We start from the raw sequence: 16971 nt of genomic DNA on the forward strand, positions 1-16971 counted from the left end.
AATATGTAATGTTTTGTACAAAATAAATTTAAAGGAGACTTACTCCATGTGAAGAGAGTATAAAGATTTTCTATATAGATTTTCTATTTGTTAATTATTGAACACACAACTACAAACACAATAAGGCAAGACTTCTAAACCTTTCTATATCTTTCTTGTTGAGCATAATGTTTCAAGATGCTAAGGCAGTGGATATATTTTCACACCATTCTGTAAAATTGCAAAAAATTGCCCACAGTATAAGTGATTAGACTTGAATGCTAGCTTCTTTTGAATTTACCAAAAACAAAACATGGTTTTTAGTAATTGTGATCATCTGAATTTTATTCCAGTGTCAACATCTTGCACTGAATTAATAAGTTGTTTCCAAATTTTGACTGGGATATTAAAATAAGGCATAATACAAAAAGCTGCACATCTCAGTAGATTTGATAGTTCCTAAAAATTATGTATATGACCTTTGAAATTACAATATTGTGAAGCAAATAACTGCAATATGTCCATTTTCTTTTCCATTTTTATGGCTAGCAGATCTTCCATTCACCAACCTGTCAATATTTTTATATTAAGAACATGTCCTACTAGAGATTTAATTCCAAAAAGATTCTCCAGGATATGTAAGTGGCACAAATGTAGTATATTTCAGCAGCTATGCAAAGTATCTATCTTTTTCTAGGACCATACAGTTGCTATCTGATCCCAGGAAAAAGATGTAATTCCTTTAAAATGCTGCAGACGGGCTTACCGTAGTTCATGCCCCTATGTGTTCTGGAGCACTTTTTGAAATCAAATTTAAAACTTTGCCCAGCATTTAATTTTCCTTCTCCTTCAGTGTGCAAATCCTTAAGACTTTTATCCCAAAATATAACTTTGTTGGATTAAATTATATTGCCCTGTATAAACACACTTGGTTTTATTTTTTTTCTGAAATATTTATTTGAATAATTATAACTCATAATAAAATAAAAGACCAGAGTACTGATGTTACAGAAAGCAATCCTTACAATTTTGGGGAAAAATCAAGAGAAAATTCAAAATTATTATGCTATTTGTTTACCAGTATACTACATGGAACAAGGAGACCTAATCTGGGCCAATAGGTACAATGACTGGCCATTTGTATCAGTTCTCTAATATTTCAGATTGTTCTTATAAACAAAATAAAGGCTTTTTGTCTTAGTTATCAATCTTGCTAAGTGCTTTCTGCATCTGTTATTCTGGTTTTGCTTCTTTATTTTGAATCTAAATTCCAAACTCCGACTAGAGTAATTTGAATTCTCAGGACAGTCTGCTATACAGGTTCAGGTCCAAACATATTGCCCTTGATTTCTATATGAACATAGGTTTGTCAAAAGTTTTGTTTTTCAATGTTTCTTCCATACTTCTGTCCCACTTTGGATATTAATGTTCAACAATGCCTTTTTGGTGAATGGGAGGCATCTAGAGCCCTACTTTGAGGGAGATGGACTATTTAGAAATACGAAATACAAACAAACTACAATTGAATTGGTGGTGGAACTTACATGGAGTCTTATACACAATGATGCTTCAAAGTTTGTAAACTCTTGGATTTCTAATATTTCTGCATAAATGTGACCTAAAATATGATCTGTTCTCCACATAAATTAAATAAATTAACAAATGAATCAAAACCACTATTTATTTATTGAGCAAAGTAATCCCAAGCTACATAAATTATAGGACAGCAAAAGTGTGTGAACCTCTCTATAATTACCAGTTTATTTCAGGGGTCTTCAAACTTGACAGCTTTAAGACTTGTGGACTTTAACTCCCAGAATTCCTCCTCCAGTCATGTTAGCTAGGGAATTCTGGGAGTTGAAGTCCACAAGTCTTAAACTTGCCAAGTTTGAACACCCTTGGTTTATTTGATGGGGGAGTTACAGTCAGGTGTTTTAACATCAATGGGATGTTAAAGGTGTGAGTGTGGGAGGTCATGCCTTATGTAAAGGACAAATCTGGATATTCACTGTTAAAGTCTGATCTTTTCAACACAGCTCTGTGGAAATGTATTATGGCTTGAAAGGAGATTTCTGTGGACCTTTGAAAAACAAGTTGTTGCTCACTAGGCTGGAAAGTGTTCCTTATCTCTAGAGTGTTCGGATTACACAAGTCCAATGTTGGGCAGATTGTATACAAATGGAGGCAATTCAACACCACTTTTACCCTCTCTAGAAATGGTCAACCAATCAGAATCACAGTAAGATCAGGGTTTGTAATATTCTTGGTGGTCTCATAGAAATTCAGGGTAACATCCAAGGGATTAATGGCCTCTTTTGCATAGATAAATGTCAATATTAATGAGACCAGCACCAAGAGAATACTGAATAATGGTGTCCATGGCATGGTCGCTAGGAGAAATCTTTCCAAAAGAACATTGTTACCTGTCTACAATTTGCAAAAGGCTGTGTGGATAAACCGGAAGATTATTGGAAGAATGTTGTATGGATAGATAAAACTGAACAAGAACTTTCTGCCTTGAATAAAAAGTGTGATGGAATTCCAGCATAAAAACCTTATTTCATCTGTGAAACATGGTGGCAATGTCATGGGCCTGCTTTGCTGTCTGGACTAGGACACCTTGCCATCGACTGAATTAGAATTGTACCAGTAATTATACAGGAAAATAATTATATCCGTCTGTGATCTGGAGCTCAAGAGAAAATGGGTCACGCAGGAATACAACAACCCAAAATATGCAATTGTATAACAAAGAATGCTTAAAGCAGAAGAAAGTTAATGTTTTGATCAAAGTCCAGACCAAAAGCAACAGAAATGTAGAAAGACATGCAATGGGTAGTTCATATAAGGAAGTTCACCAGCATCCCCGAATTGAAGCTGTCCTATAAGGATGAATGGTTAAAATTCTAAGCTAAAGTGCAGGACTTAACCAACAATTACTGGAAATGTTACAGTTATTGTTGCCTCAAAGGATGAGTGGGGTGATGGCACACCAGTTACTGAAAGCAAAGGTTCACGCATTTTTATCACACATAAATACATAGTTTGGGATCATTTTCCTCAAATGAACAAGGATAATGTTTTTCACACATTTGTTCAATTATGTTCCCTTTACAGTATATAGTTGTAGGACTTGTTCAGAGAGCTGATCATGTTTTATGTCATAGTTATACTGAAATATTGAAAATTCAAGATATTTACAAACTTTCAAAAATCACTATGGCTATTGGCCAATATTGTGCACACTCTTGATCCAAATATTACATAATTGTTTGAAAAAGTTTGCTTCTTATGTTGGAAAGTCTATTCTGTTGCCCACTTAATTGTAAATCTAGGAATTATTAAAGAGTAACTCTGTGAAACAATGAAATGAACAATTTGGCTTGTACCCTTTCTGTATTGTTTTTATTTCCGTGCAATTCCTCTGAAGCTTCTATAATATGCTGCTATAACACAAGTTTTAATGCCAGTACTTAGAATCATAAACACAACATAGCAAACCTAATATTGTCAAGTATATTTTTTCTTTCAGTAAAGATTTGGGGCTTCTGGGTGTAATTCTGAAAATGTTGCTGTGTTTTCTCATCCTTTTAACTGATTTGGAAGTTAAAAGTTTTCAACTATCCTAAAAGATATTGATGAATAATTTGTAAAAGATCTTAATGAAGTGAAAATTTGAATCAATTTGGAAAAGCTTAGAATTAAAATAAAGTCAGAATTTATCTTCCCATATTAAGGAACATTTCAGGTGAAAAGCCACTATTTCAGCAAATGAAGTCTTGCAGTCATACTGCCCAGTAATACCAAATGTGATACAACTGAACTTGCTGAGGTTCTATGCATTGGTAATAACAGTAGCTCTTGGATATTCATTATCCTGCCTAGCAGTAGTTTTTCAAATAATAGAAAAGTTTGTATTGTATTAAAACAGCTTTTTCTTAAAATGCAATTCCTTTTGTACTTAAAATATCGTTACATAATTATAAAGTCCAATTTTATGGAATACAGTGTCAAATAAGCAGCATATCTATAATTACATATTGCTGTATTTTTTCTTTTTTTAAAGCTACAGAATGGATATTAAAGCATATATCTAAAACACTTTTATTAAATTTTTAAAATAAAATACTTTTAGAAAAAAAAATTCATGGTAATGTCATCAAAATGTTTATGTGTTGCATTTACTGTATACCAGCATAAGTTCTCAGATATATCTGGCATGGTGAAGGTTTGAAATAGAAGTTTCATTTAGAAATATATTTGGCATCAAATTCATGCATATTTCTGACCTGTGGGATTTTTCTACAATTTGATTTTCAACAGCCTGCAACCAGGTTTCTAGTACTGTTTATTTTTTCAAGAGGGACAGAGAAAACACATGGACAATTAGACAAATTATTCACTCAATATCTCTTTGTCACCTTTTCTTAGAGAAGTTTACATTAGAAAGTAAATTATTTAAATAATATTAACATGAATAAAACTCTCTTTGAAGGAATGTACAAATACTAAAAGATAAAAGCTCAGCTGGGAATAAGATTATTTGAATTGTGTTCATAGAATCCCTTAACATGCTATGGAGGGAAAGTAAAGACTTATTTGATGTTAATATGTGTCTATTTTAGGATATAAATGTAAGCCATCTGTAAATTACAGGGATTGGAGATAGGGCCAGAGGATGGTTGCAAAGAGGCAAGGCAATCTAGCACCAGAAAAGAACCCTTCAGACTGAGGTTACTGGTATCACTTTTTTTGTTTGAATGTCCATCCCAGCCCTTTTCTATTTTTTTTTTAAGGAATAAAAGATGCTGAAATAACAAACTAACACCTGACTTGAATGATACTTGGAGACGTTTCAGTATCAGACACAAATTAGAAATAAGTGATTTTCTTAATGTTGCTCTCTGTCCCCTGGTGTCATTTGAAGGTGAAGTCTATGATGGATGTTGGGCATATGAAGTGCCAAATGTTGACAGCCAATCAGCAAGGTTTTTATTTGGAGCACAGGAATGAATGGCTTGCAGGGCTGCACTAGCTCCTGACAGACCCCTGCTATTTGCCACATGTCTGAACTCATTCCAAAAGATGTGATGATAGGTTGAAATCTGTCTATCAGTCCAAGCTTGAAAATTAACGCTTATGCATGCTTCTTTCACTTGGACACGAGTCTTTCCCCAATAGTGTGTGTAATTACCACTATACTACAACCACAATGCAAGTGTTACAAGACAGATAGCTTTGAAAAGAGATGCTATCACAGTTTAGAATAGAACTGGCTTTTAAAAATGATGTAGGGACATTTAAGCTGTCAATTTCTGTGGGAACAACCAAGAATCTTGATTCTACCGGGCTGTTTTAAACATTTTAAGTTCTGTGACGAAAACATCCCAAAACAGCAGACAAAATCAAATAAGTTATCCATGTAATAGAAGTACATCAGCATACCTGTCACAATGTTGGGGTTTTTTTAAGCTTTAATTACTGGTAGCTCTAATTTTATTTTTTTGTTTCTAGTATTTATTTGCAAGATGCATGTTCAGTTAATTACCGTGGCCTTTTTGTGTGTCTTCTTAAGATGATTGCACAATTCTTTCATAATATTACTAAAATCCATTAATCTTTCCTGTTTCATACTTCCATCCTTTAACTTTTGTTTTGTCTCCTTCCCAAGCCTTTTTTGTTTAATCCCATCTTTTTGGTTTGGTTCTTTACTCTTATCTCTTATATCTCCTCTATTTTCTTCTGTTCTTTTTACTTCAAAGATTATTACTTATCTTGATCTTTTAAATCTAGTGTATCCCTATTTCTCTCTTCCAAATATTCTTTCTTCAGAGATCAGGCCTTCAGCAAATGGGAGCCTCTCCGATTATTCATCCTGTATTTCATCCTGTTTGGATTTTGCACTAAATGACCGTTGCTGTCATTTTCCTTCTTTGTCTCCCACCACTTATAAACAAACACATTGATCCTATTCTATTTTCATGTTTTCAATTATGTCATTATTAACATATCTCTTAGAATGTATTTTAAGTGCATCTTAGTCTGATTCTTCATTTATCTCTTAGACTTTCATGGAATCCTGTGGGATTCCTTCACAAAAAAAGTACTTTTTTATCTTTCCTCTTCTGTTATTGTATGCTTTTATGTGGTTAATCACCAGCTATAACTTCATGTTTCTTTATTCTGTTTATTTTTTTCTCTTTTCCCATAGATTTCTTCCCAGTTCAAACTCAGTCGAAATACAATTCTTTCTATTAAGTGTTTCCAATTTTCTTGCCCAACATTATTCTTCTTTATAACTCTCCTCTGCTTGGGGAAAATTCTTGCAACCAGATACTATGGAATTATTTAATAAATCTAGAAAAACTGAATCAGAGAAATAGTTTAAGTATATTAATTTTTTAAAATTATTAAACCCCCCCCCCAAATCTTCAAAGGAAAACATGAATATTGAAAAATATGAATATAGTGAATATAGTAAATATGAACAAAGTGAAACACTGTATTTTAGCATAGCAAGAAAAGGGTTCCCTTCCTGATGGCCTATTTATTTATTTTTATTTATTTAGCATATGGCATATCATACATGGATTAGCAATATATATGAACATTTCACCTAGATTGGTAAAACAATAAAATATAAATGTTAAAAAGATACCAATGTCTAGACCACCTACCCATTGAAGCGTACATCGTTTACATGAAAAAAACAATCAGATACTGGACTGGTATGTGCCCTCAGCTTGCAGCTGATCAAAATGTGATCTACAGTTTGACATGCAGTCACACTGAGGAAAGGATACTATGCCAAATTTATACTGTGAGTCCCAGCAGACTCCATATGAGGTACGAATCCTATTCAGGATTGCCTATTGCTGGCGTGGTAGTTCATCCCCCTTTTTGGTGGGGTCATTTGTGTGTCTTCCTATGTCTGGGCATTCAATGACTCATTTATCAATCAAACATTTATTGTCAATACACAACGTGTACAATGAAATTGAAAAATTGGCTTTCTATTGGAAACCAATATTAAAGTTGTTGGGTGGATGTTGTGCAAGTGCCAACAAATACATGGCAACGAAATGCATGGTGGGCTGATAAAGACAATCCTGCCATCAAGAAATTATCAGTAGCCTGTAGTGATGCTGAGACAAGCTGATCAGATCAGCCCAAATTCTTATTATTTAAATTGTATTCATAAGAGTGTCAGTTTGGTGTAGTGGTTAAGGCATCAAACTAGAAAACAGTAGAACAAAAGCTCTAATCTGCTTTAGGCACAAAGCAACTGACTGACCTTGGGCCAGTCACTCTCTCTCAACCCTAGACTGGAGGCAATGGCAGACCACTTCCAAAAAACCTTGTCAAGAAAATTGCATGGAGTTGTCCAAGAATTGGACACTATTGAACTGACTAATATTTTAGTTTTTTCTTTATTTATTTTCAGACCTGCAACTTCTCCATATTCCTCTATTTTTCCTATTAGTCTGGGGCTAACCTTACAGATAAGCAGAAAAACGAATTGACAAAGAAGATAGATCTTCAGATAGTAAAGGAAGTAAAATATTTAGGAATGTACTTAACAGCTAGATGTGCATCAATTAAAGGTGACAACTATATAAAGTTAATGCAACAAATTAAACTGGTTCTGGAGAAATGGAAGAATCTACAACTCTCAATGGTAGGGAGAACAGCTACTATAAAAATGAATATACTGCCAAAACTACTTTTCTTATTTCAAACAATACCGATAAAACTAGAGAAAAACTATTTTGAGGAATTGAACAAAATAATTTTGAAATATATCTGGCAAGGGAAGAAAGCAAGAATAAGATTGAGAATGTTGCGGGAGTCTAAATGTAACAGGGTTTTGGGGTTACCGGATTGGGAGTTGAATTACCAGGCATCTGTACTTACATGGGTGAAAGAATGGATAAACTTGAGACATAGACGATTATTATTACTGGAGGGCCACAGTCTTCAATTAGGGTGGCATGCTTTTCTGTGGTATGGAAGGAACACAGTACATAGATATTTCCAAAGACACCACTACTTTTAGTATGGGAAAAAGTTAAATCACAAAACTATATAATACCAGTCTGGCTTTCTACAATAGAAGCATTGACATCCAAATATTGTCAATTTAGAAAAAATTGTATCCTACAAAGACTTCTTGAACGAGGAAGGGGAACTTAAAACAAGACAGGAATTACAAAATCAAGGGGTGGACTTAGCATGATGGCCACACCTGCAAATATAATTGAGATATGAGAAAAAATACAAAAACATGGAGTTTCTATAAAGAACAAACAGCACTTGAGATACTAATAGGGACAGATGAAAAACTGATAAGAAAATTATATAGTTATCTACTAAGTTTGTACAAAACAGACAACAAATATCCACTTACAAAGTTAATATGCAATGACTGCTCACAGCTGTTTACACGGCAATGCACAGCAGCTCATACAAATGTTCTGCCCAACGTGCAATTTTAACTACTCAAAGGTATACAAATATATGCAGATATGCCCACAAGATAGGATATACCTGTGCACAATTCTCCTTTTAAGCATGCCCAAAGCTGTTTATAGAGCTGAATAGCAGAGAAGCAGGATGCATAGCTGTGTGTGGAATATCCGTTCTCCACTAAAACAAACCCACACAAAGCATTTATTCATACAGTTGCAACACAGGCACACAGCACAATGTCTCTGGTGAAAAACTATCCAGGTAGAACCCATACAATCCAGGTAGAACCCATACAATGATCTTGTTAATGGTAAACTGTTTTTCAGACCCATTGTGGATTCTGTTTTTTAATTTATATTTGTGCTGTTTATATGTTCCAAAACTCTTCTGTTTACAGATTTTATGTTGTAAATTACCCAGAGTCATGCATTTGAAACAGGTAGTGATATAAATCAAATAAATACATATTATAAGCTGTTGTCTTGAATATTCAATTGTTTAATAAACTGTTCTTAACTAGCCAGTTGCTTTGTAAAGATAACATCAGGATGAATTATAGATGCCCATATATAATTCATAATAAGTTTTCAGTTCATTATCAATACTGAAATAATCTTTTTTTCTTCTTCCACAGAGAAGAAAAATGAACATATCACAATATGCAATGTAAATCCTTTCCTGGATGTGTTTAATTTGGAAGGAAGGTAAATATAGATAAACTTTGGATTCCTTTAGTCACAAATAAGTTATTAAATTTAGACTGTAACAGATCCCATTTAGGAAATCCAACAAAAGAGATTTTCTCTGACTTAACCGTGAGCCAATCTAATGATTGTGAGTATCTAATATTCTATTTAGCACATGCAGAAACAATCCAACCAGTGGATTTTTCTCTAATGAACAGTGAAAGGTCAATTAAATGAGTTGTTTTGCATATGCAAATAGCATGTTGTATGGGTGCTTCTTCAGCAATTAAAATGACAACTGAAATCTGAAATTCCCCTGGAGCTTTTCCAAAGTATGCTATCAGCTATATGTTGCTCCACCAATGGAGTCCAATTGAAACTCATGTACTTGGATGACTTACACTGTCCCTATAGTCTGTTCCCTATTGGCTTTGACTGACATTTTTTGCTAGTCATGCCAGAACTCATTTCTTTGAAGTTTTGTGTATTGCTGGTGGTGGGAGGCTTTCAAAGATGTGCCCCAACTCTGTTTTGAATAAATAGAAATTTCATAACATATGTCTTATGCTTTCATTTTCCACTGAAACCTATCTTGTTCAATAACAATCAATAACAACACAAATATTGCTCTTCGTGGTTTTCCCAATGACACATTGATTAATAACAGTCAAGGTGTTTTGGTATTCAGAATGAATGCAGTAGGCAAAGAATGAAATTGAAAGTGAAGCTGAACCTAAAGTTAAAATGCAAAAAAGTAAAAACAGAAAATTTCTGTAGATATATACAAAATCATATCCAAAAAACTTCTGGAATATTTTCCTGAGAAGACATTTGTAGCATCTTTGCTTGATTATGTTACAGTCCAAGGAAGAGAAATATCTGAAACAAAATTCTGGTAAATCCTTTTCTGGTTCACAGAAATAGGACATGGATCTGACCAGGTGCAGCTTATTCAACAATGAATTCCATAGTCCAGTGTACCATGAAAAGATTATATGTAGCAAATTTTACATTCAAGCAAACAAGTCTCATTCAATTTCTACTGAAGTCAGCTATGTCCCTCAACGGTTGCAATAAACAGGCTTAAACTATATTTGCAATTTATCATGTCTGTAGAGATTAAAGAGGATGATGGCCTTGAGGAAGAAAGAGTAACTGTTACCTCAGAGTCAAGAAGAAAAACATAGATTAAATCCAGGACATGTAGAAAGCCTGAGAAAATATCTCACACACCTTTAATTCACATGATTATAGAAAGAGAGGAGAGAGAGCACAATCAGATTTGCAAGATTGTGTTACTACAACAAATCTACATTAAATAATCTTTAGTCTTCTGTGGAGTTTATTTCTTGGTCTGGTCAGTCTCATAGAAGCAACATTATTTTAGTTCAGAAAAATACAACAACAACAAACAACAATCAAATCCTGACTAGCAAAATATTGGAAAATACCTATGGTGTTGGACTGATGCCAGACAGGTCCGTGTCTATTTTCAGGCATGGAAGACTCTCAGTCCACAGGATAAAAAATAATAATATGGAAAATATCATTTGAGCTACTGAAAAGAAGTTGGAAGATTAAAGAGACAGACAGATATGCTAGTGATAATATGCAACCTTTTCCCCTAAGCTTGGAGGCAGACCTATAGTATATTAGTATTTAATATCTGAAATATTTTAAAGGATATAATAGAATATTGATTACTAGGGCAAGGTTAAGAACTCTTGTCAAATTCTTCTGCCTCTTCTTTATACTTAATATTAACTGAAGGTTTGTTGTTATCAACAATTTGTGGATGAAGTCATCATCTGTAAAACTGGGCATACACTATTCAGTATTGCATCTCCCACAGTAATGTATAGCAGGAAGTTAGTCGGGATTTGGAAAAGCATGCAGGGAGAGCATGTTAATGTTCTCTCAAGAGCAGAGCTTCAATCCAAACTACATCTCCATCACAGTTATCTCTCTCTCTCTCTCTCTCTCTCTCTCTCTGTGTGTGTGTGTGTGTGTGTGTGTGTATTCTCAGTGTTGGAAATCTGATCATCTATATGACCCTGAAAGAAAAGATCACTGCTGATCTGTATGAGCAAATTTAAAACTTCATTTAATTCTCAGACACAACTGAATATAAAAATGAGAGAGCTATGACAAATACCCTTTTAAGAGCATTGATATACAAGTTGAAATATTTATTTATTTATTTATTTATTTGATTTGCCAATTGTTTACAAGATAATAAGTATAAGTGTATACATAGTTGTGAATACATGAAATGGTTACATATAAGAAAAAAAAAGAATAAGAGAAACAATAGGACAGGGACGGTAGGCATGATGGTGCGCTTATGCACGCCCCCTACAGACCTCTTAGGAAAGGGGTGAGGTCAATAGTAGACAGTCTAAGGTTAAAGTTTTTGGGGTTTGGGGAAGAAACCACAGAGTCAGGTAGAGTATTCCAGACATTGACCACTCTATTGCTGAAGTCGTATTTCCTGCAATCAAGTTTGGTGCGGTTTACTTTGAGTTTGTATCTATTGTGTGCTCTTGTGTTGTTATGGTTGAAGCTGAAGTATTCATTGACAGGAAGGACATTGCAATGTATGATTTTATATACCATGCTTAAGTCAGACCGAAGACGGTGTAATTCAAGGTTTTCTAGTTTTAGAATTTCAAGTCTGGTGGCATAAGGTATTCTACAACGAGTAGAAGAGTGGAGAACTCTTCTTGTGAAATATTTCTGGACTTTCTCAATTGTGCTAATATCAGATACGTAATGAGGGTTCCAGACTGATGAACTGTATTCGAGTATTGGTCTAGCAAATGTTTTGTATGCTCTGGTTAGTAGTGTGATATTACCAGAGAAAAAACTTCGTAGGATTAGGTTAACAACTCTTAATGCCTTTTTGGCTATGTAGTTGCAGTGGGCTCTAGCACTTAGATCATTAGAGGTGAGTATTCCAAGGTCCTTTACAGAGCTTGGGTCATCAACAAGATCTTGACTATTCAGCTTGTATTTTATTTTCTGATTTTTTTGCCAATATGTAAGACAGAGCATTTATTTGTTGAGATTTGAAGTTGCCATTTGTTTGGCCATTCAGATACATAGTCAAGATCTTTTTGTAAGGTAGCAGTATTGTCTGTGGTATTGAACAGCTTTACATCATCAGCGAAGAGAACGCAATTGCTCTTAATATGATCACAGAGGTCGTTTATGTAGAGTATGAAGAGAGTTGGTCCTAGAACACTGCCCTGGGGGACACCACTATTGACAGGTACTGGATTTGATAGAACGCTCCCGATTTTGACCATTTGTTGTCTGTTTGACAGGAATGCTTCTATCCAGTTATTCAGTTGTCCAGAGATACCATAGGATTTTATTTTTAGGAGTAGTTTGTCGTGTACCACTGAATCAAAGGCTTTACAGAAGTCTATGTAGATTGCATCAATTGCTTTGCCCTGGTCGAGTTGTGTCGTCCATATGTTTTTGCAGTGTAAGAGCAGATTACAGGATAGTTTTTTTCTGAAACCAAATTGTTTATTGGAGAGTAGGTTGTTTGACTCTAAGTGGAGGATGATGGATTGGTTAATAATTGATTCCATGATTTATTTAGCGATATATATATATATTTCTTAAGTTTTCGCGGGTACTTACATGTATGGTATTCAGCTTTGTTCGGGTATTTTCCCATGTCATTATAGTTGTGCTTTTAAAGTTGTAGCAACGTTTCGGCAGAATCTCATCTGCCATCATCAGGCTTCTGTATTGTGTTCATCACAGATGAGATTCTGCCATAGGAAAATACCCAAACAAAGCTGAATACCATACATGTAAGTACCGCTAATATATATATATATATATATATATATATATATATATATATATATATATATATATATATATATATATTTGTAGATTTTCACAGGTACAGGTATGTAGGTCTAGGTGTGTTCGGGTCTTTTTTTACTTTTAATCTTACACGGGAAAAGACCCGAACACACCTAGACCTACATATATATATGTGTGTGTGTGTGTGTGTATGCGCATGTACATATAAATAAATAAATAAATAAATAAATAAATAAATAAATAAATTGCTTATAATGAGACTGTTGTGGTTTTTGGCAAACTATGTGCCTTCCGGTTTTCTTGTTTAAAGAAATGCAAGAGCTTTACCACGTGGCGAAAGCCACAGGTATCCCATTTAGGCTTTTGCATTGGAACTGGGGCGATCTTGATGCCTTCCATGAGCTTCTGTCCTAGTCCAGTGGCAATTAGGCCTGGACTTTTTTTTTTTTTGAGGGGGGGTGGGGTAAGACTTAAATAAGAAATAGATTGGCCTTGTTCCAGTGTTTGCAACAAAAGGAAAACCCCACTTCCCATCTGACAAGCACAAGAAAGCAGAGCTGTTGAAATGACAGACAGGATCACTGAAGTCTGCTAAAGAGATAACAACACTTCCACATGAGGAGGAGGAGGAGAGGGAGGGGGAGGGGGGGAAACAGGGGAGAAGGAAAAACAGCTGTTAGCCACAAAGGCCTGTTTGGCAGCAATAAAGGATTTCTCAGCAGGCAGATAATTAGACAGGATCCAGGCACTGCACCACTGGATGTCCAGGAATTAAATTTAGGGAGGACTTCTCTGGGGCTATGAGGTATTTTATTGTCCTTCTTGTGTTACCTTTAGTTTGAAGCATGCACTCTGTCCTGGCATATTCTTACATAGCAAGTCCACTATACCAAGATCAGTGATACGCACTGCTAATATACCACAGGTGGTCCTTAACTTGGGACCATAGCTGAGCCCAGACTTTCTGTTACTAAACGGACCGTTCTTAAGTGAGTTTTGCCCCATTTTACGACCTTGCTTGTCACGGCTGTTAAGTGAATCACTGAGGGAGTCTGTCTTCCCCATTGACTTTGTATCAGGGTTCCAAGTAATACATCCCATTCAACAAGAACTCTGAAGCAGGCAAGTTCCTCAAAGAACATTTTTATTAGGACATATCAAATTGGCATATTCCTGAGGGAAAACCGGTCTAAGTTGGTGCCAGTTTTTCCCCCAATTAAAAGTAAAACTTTATCACTTCCCCTCAGAGCCTCAGTCACATGGTCCAAACACATACAGCCCAGCTGCACGAACATCCTTGATTACTAGGGGAAAGAATTTTATTTAGGCTACAACACCCCCAGCTAATCTCTACACCCCCCTCCCTCACCCCTTCACTCCAGGCTGTGTCAGCCCTGAAGCAGTGAGAAAAGAAACCTCCCTAGAAACTACAAAAAAGAAAAATGGCCACAGTTCAGCCAACTTCAGGGTTGACACTTTGCTTGTCAGAAAGTCCCGGGACACTGCAACTGTCATACATATGAGTCAGTTGCCAAATGGCTGAATCTTTATCACGTGCCCATGGGGATGCTGCAGTGGCCGTATGTGTGAAAAATGGTCATGTCCCTTTTTTCAGTGCCATTATAATTTCAAACAGTCACTAAACAAATGGTTGTACATTGAGGACTACCTGTATTCCTGAATGTTCAGGCCTTTGAAAGATTATATACCGTGTTTGTATAATATATAATAATTGTTACTATTCCACCGCTTAAGTAGTCTCCCCATCCAAAGTTTTCTGGAAGCAGGGCTTGTGTCCTAACCCACTTGGGGGGCGGGGGCAAGCTACAATTTCTTAAGCCGTCAATTTAAAAAGATATTGGTCAGACTTTTTAACTTCCAGGATAGTTTGCGCAAGATAATCAGAGACACACTTCCTTATAATCTAAAGCAGTGAACCCAAAACCAAACTATGTGTATAAGCCAGAAGTCTCTGGTTTATAGATACATTTGAAATTCAAAGGCATCCTTTGGACCTTTTAAAATTCAGATGTTGTTTTGACAGCTCTTTTGGACCATATGTTTCTCTCTCTCTCTCTCTCTCTCTCTCTCTCTCTCTCTCTCTCTCTCTCTCTCCTCCCCCCTCCCTCTCTCTCTCCTCTCTGTCTGTCTGTCTGTCTGTCTGTCTGACTCTCTCTCTCTCTCTCTCTCTCTCTAACACCTCAGATAATGTTTGTATTTGCTAACAACACATCAAACTTAGGGGAGAGATCAGGTTCATGTTCCTGATGGGAATGCTTTGTGCCTGCCTGCTGAGAGATCCCGCTAATGTTGCTCCCTGCCATCCTTCAAGCACATTGACATTTGCTGAAAACTCCAGGCATAGCTTGAGGCAGCTCCATTGCTGATCGAATTTCCTGTGTATGCTTTTTTTTTTCTTTCCTTTTTTAAAATATGAATGTGTTCAACGTGTTTATTGCTTCTGCGCTTTTTTTGCTGTGCACTACTGAGAGTAACTTCTTGTGAAATGGGCAGCCATATAATTTAGATAAATAAATAAAAATAAATAGCTGGTATGATTTGTGATGGGCTGTTTAGCCAGCTGAGGAAGAGAGTTCACTGAGCTGGAGAACCTCGTGACTAGAATTAGAAACTTATGTAAGCAACCCTCTTCTTCCCTTCTTCTGCCATCACTTTTTTTTAGTGCAGGTCACAGGGAGAGACAATGGAGAAGGTAGATATGCCAAGGAATTCCTGCCTGAATAGTATCATTTTAATATTTGGTTCTAACAGTTTGTTTCTGAGCGAAACAGTAGTTGTGATTATTATCTATCTATATTTTCAAGAAGTTAACTTGTGTCAATTTTCTTTTTCTAAGTCCTTCCTTCCTCCCTCCCTCCCTCCACTCAATTTCCAGGTTGAAGCTAAAGTTATGTCAAAAGACATGTTAATAATACTTATTTCCACTGCAAATAAATTTAATTGTTCTGCTTTCAGAAAACATTCTGGTGGACAGACTACTGTCTACTACAATTTGTCTTTCTCCAATATAAATCTGCAAACAAACCAAACAATACAATGCATTTTTCTTGTTAAAGATTTTTAACTATTTTTAAAAAGAGATCTTATATCAAGGCGTATAGATTTGAAGAACCGCCATCAAGAAAATGTATATGTTCAGAAAAAACATCAGTTTGATCTGTATTTATAAATAGTTAGATATTCTTGTATTAATAGTTTTGTACCTTATAGATATAAGGGAAATAGCTTATATATGTTATATATTTGCATAAGTTATGACAACATTTATTAGCTCAAAAAATATTGGGAAAACACCAGTTAGAGTACTTTCCTGGAAATGGGGAAAATTAAGAAATGAAAATTTTCAAGATTTCTTTTTAGCTAGGCTAAAGAGCAAATAATTCAATGCATAGATTATGCAAAAAATATTTACCTAATTATGAAGCCAAAGCTTAGCAATTTTAGATGTGTAATCAAAGATGATTGAAAAGTAAGTCAACAAAAGATCAAGTGATGAGATACTCTGCAACTAGATGGCAGCAAAGAAGACTTTTCTATATCTCTCTGCTGCCATCTAGTGGCCATGCAACTACTTGTAGTTGAGATTTTGTAACTCTATTTGAGGAGATCCAGATCTCTAGATTATACTATTGCAGTGGCCTCCAACCTTTGGGATACCAAGGACCAGTTCCATGGAGAGAGGTTTTTCTGGGACTGGAGGAGGCATGGTTTAGTGTGCTGCCTGCATCCCGTGGATGAAGCTTCACTTGTTTGTACGGTCTGGTTTCTGGCATGCTGCGGCCCAGTGCCAGTCCACAGACCAGGGGTTGGGGACCCCTGCTCTATTGAGTCTACTATTATGAGCTGAATACCAAATTTTGCAGAAGTTATTCCAGAGTACATTGTATTCTTCCATTAGCAAAACTGCATGATCTTCATGCAGATAGAAAAGTGTATTAAATGCACCCTTTATCTTCTCCCTCTGCAAAAT

The sequence above is a fragment of the Notechis scutatus genome, chromosome 1 (assembly GCF_049901735.1).
Source record: "Notechis scutatus isolate UNSWTSFEM ecotype Mainland chromosome 1, rNotScu1.2, whole genome shotgun sequence".
Taxonomy (NCBI): domain Eukaryota; kingdom Metazoa; phylum Chordata; class Lepidosauria; order Squamata; family Elapidae; genus Notechis; species Notechis scutatus.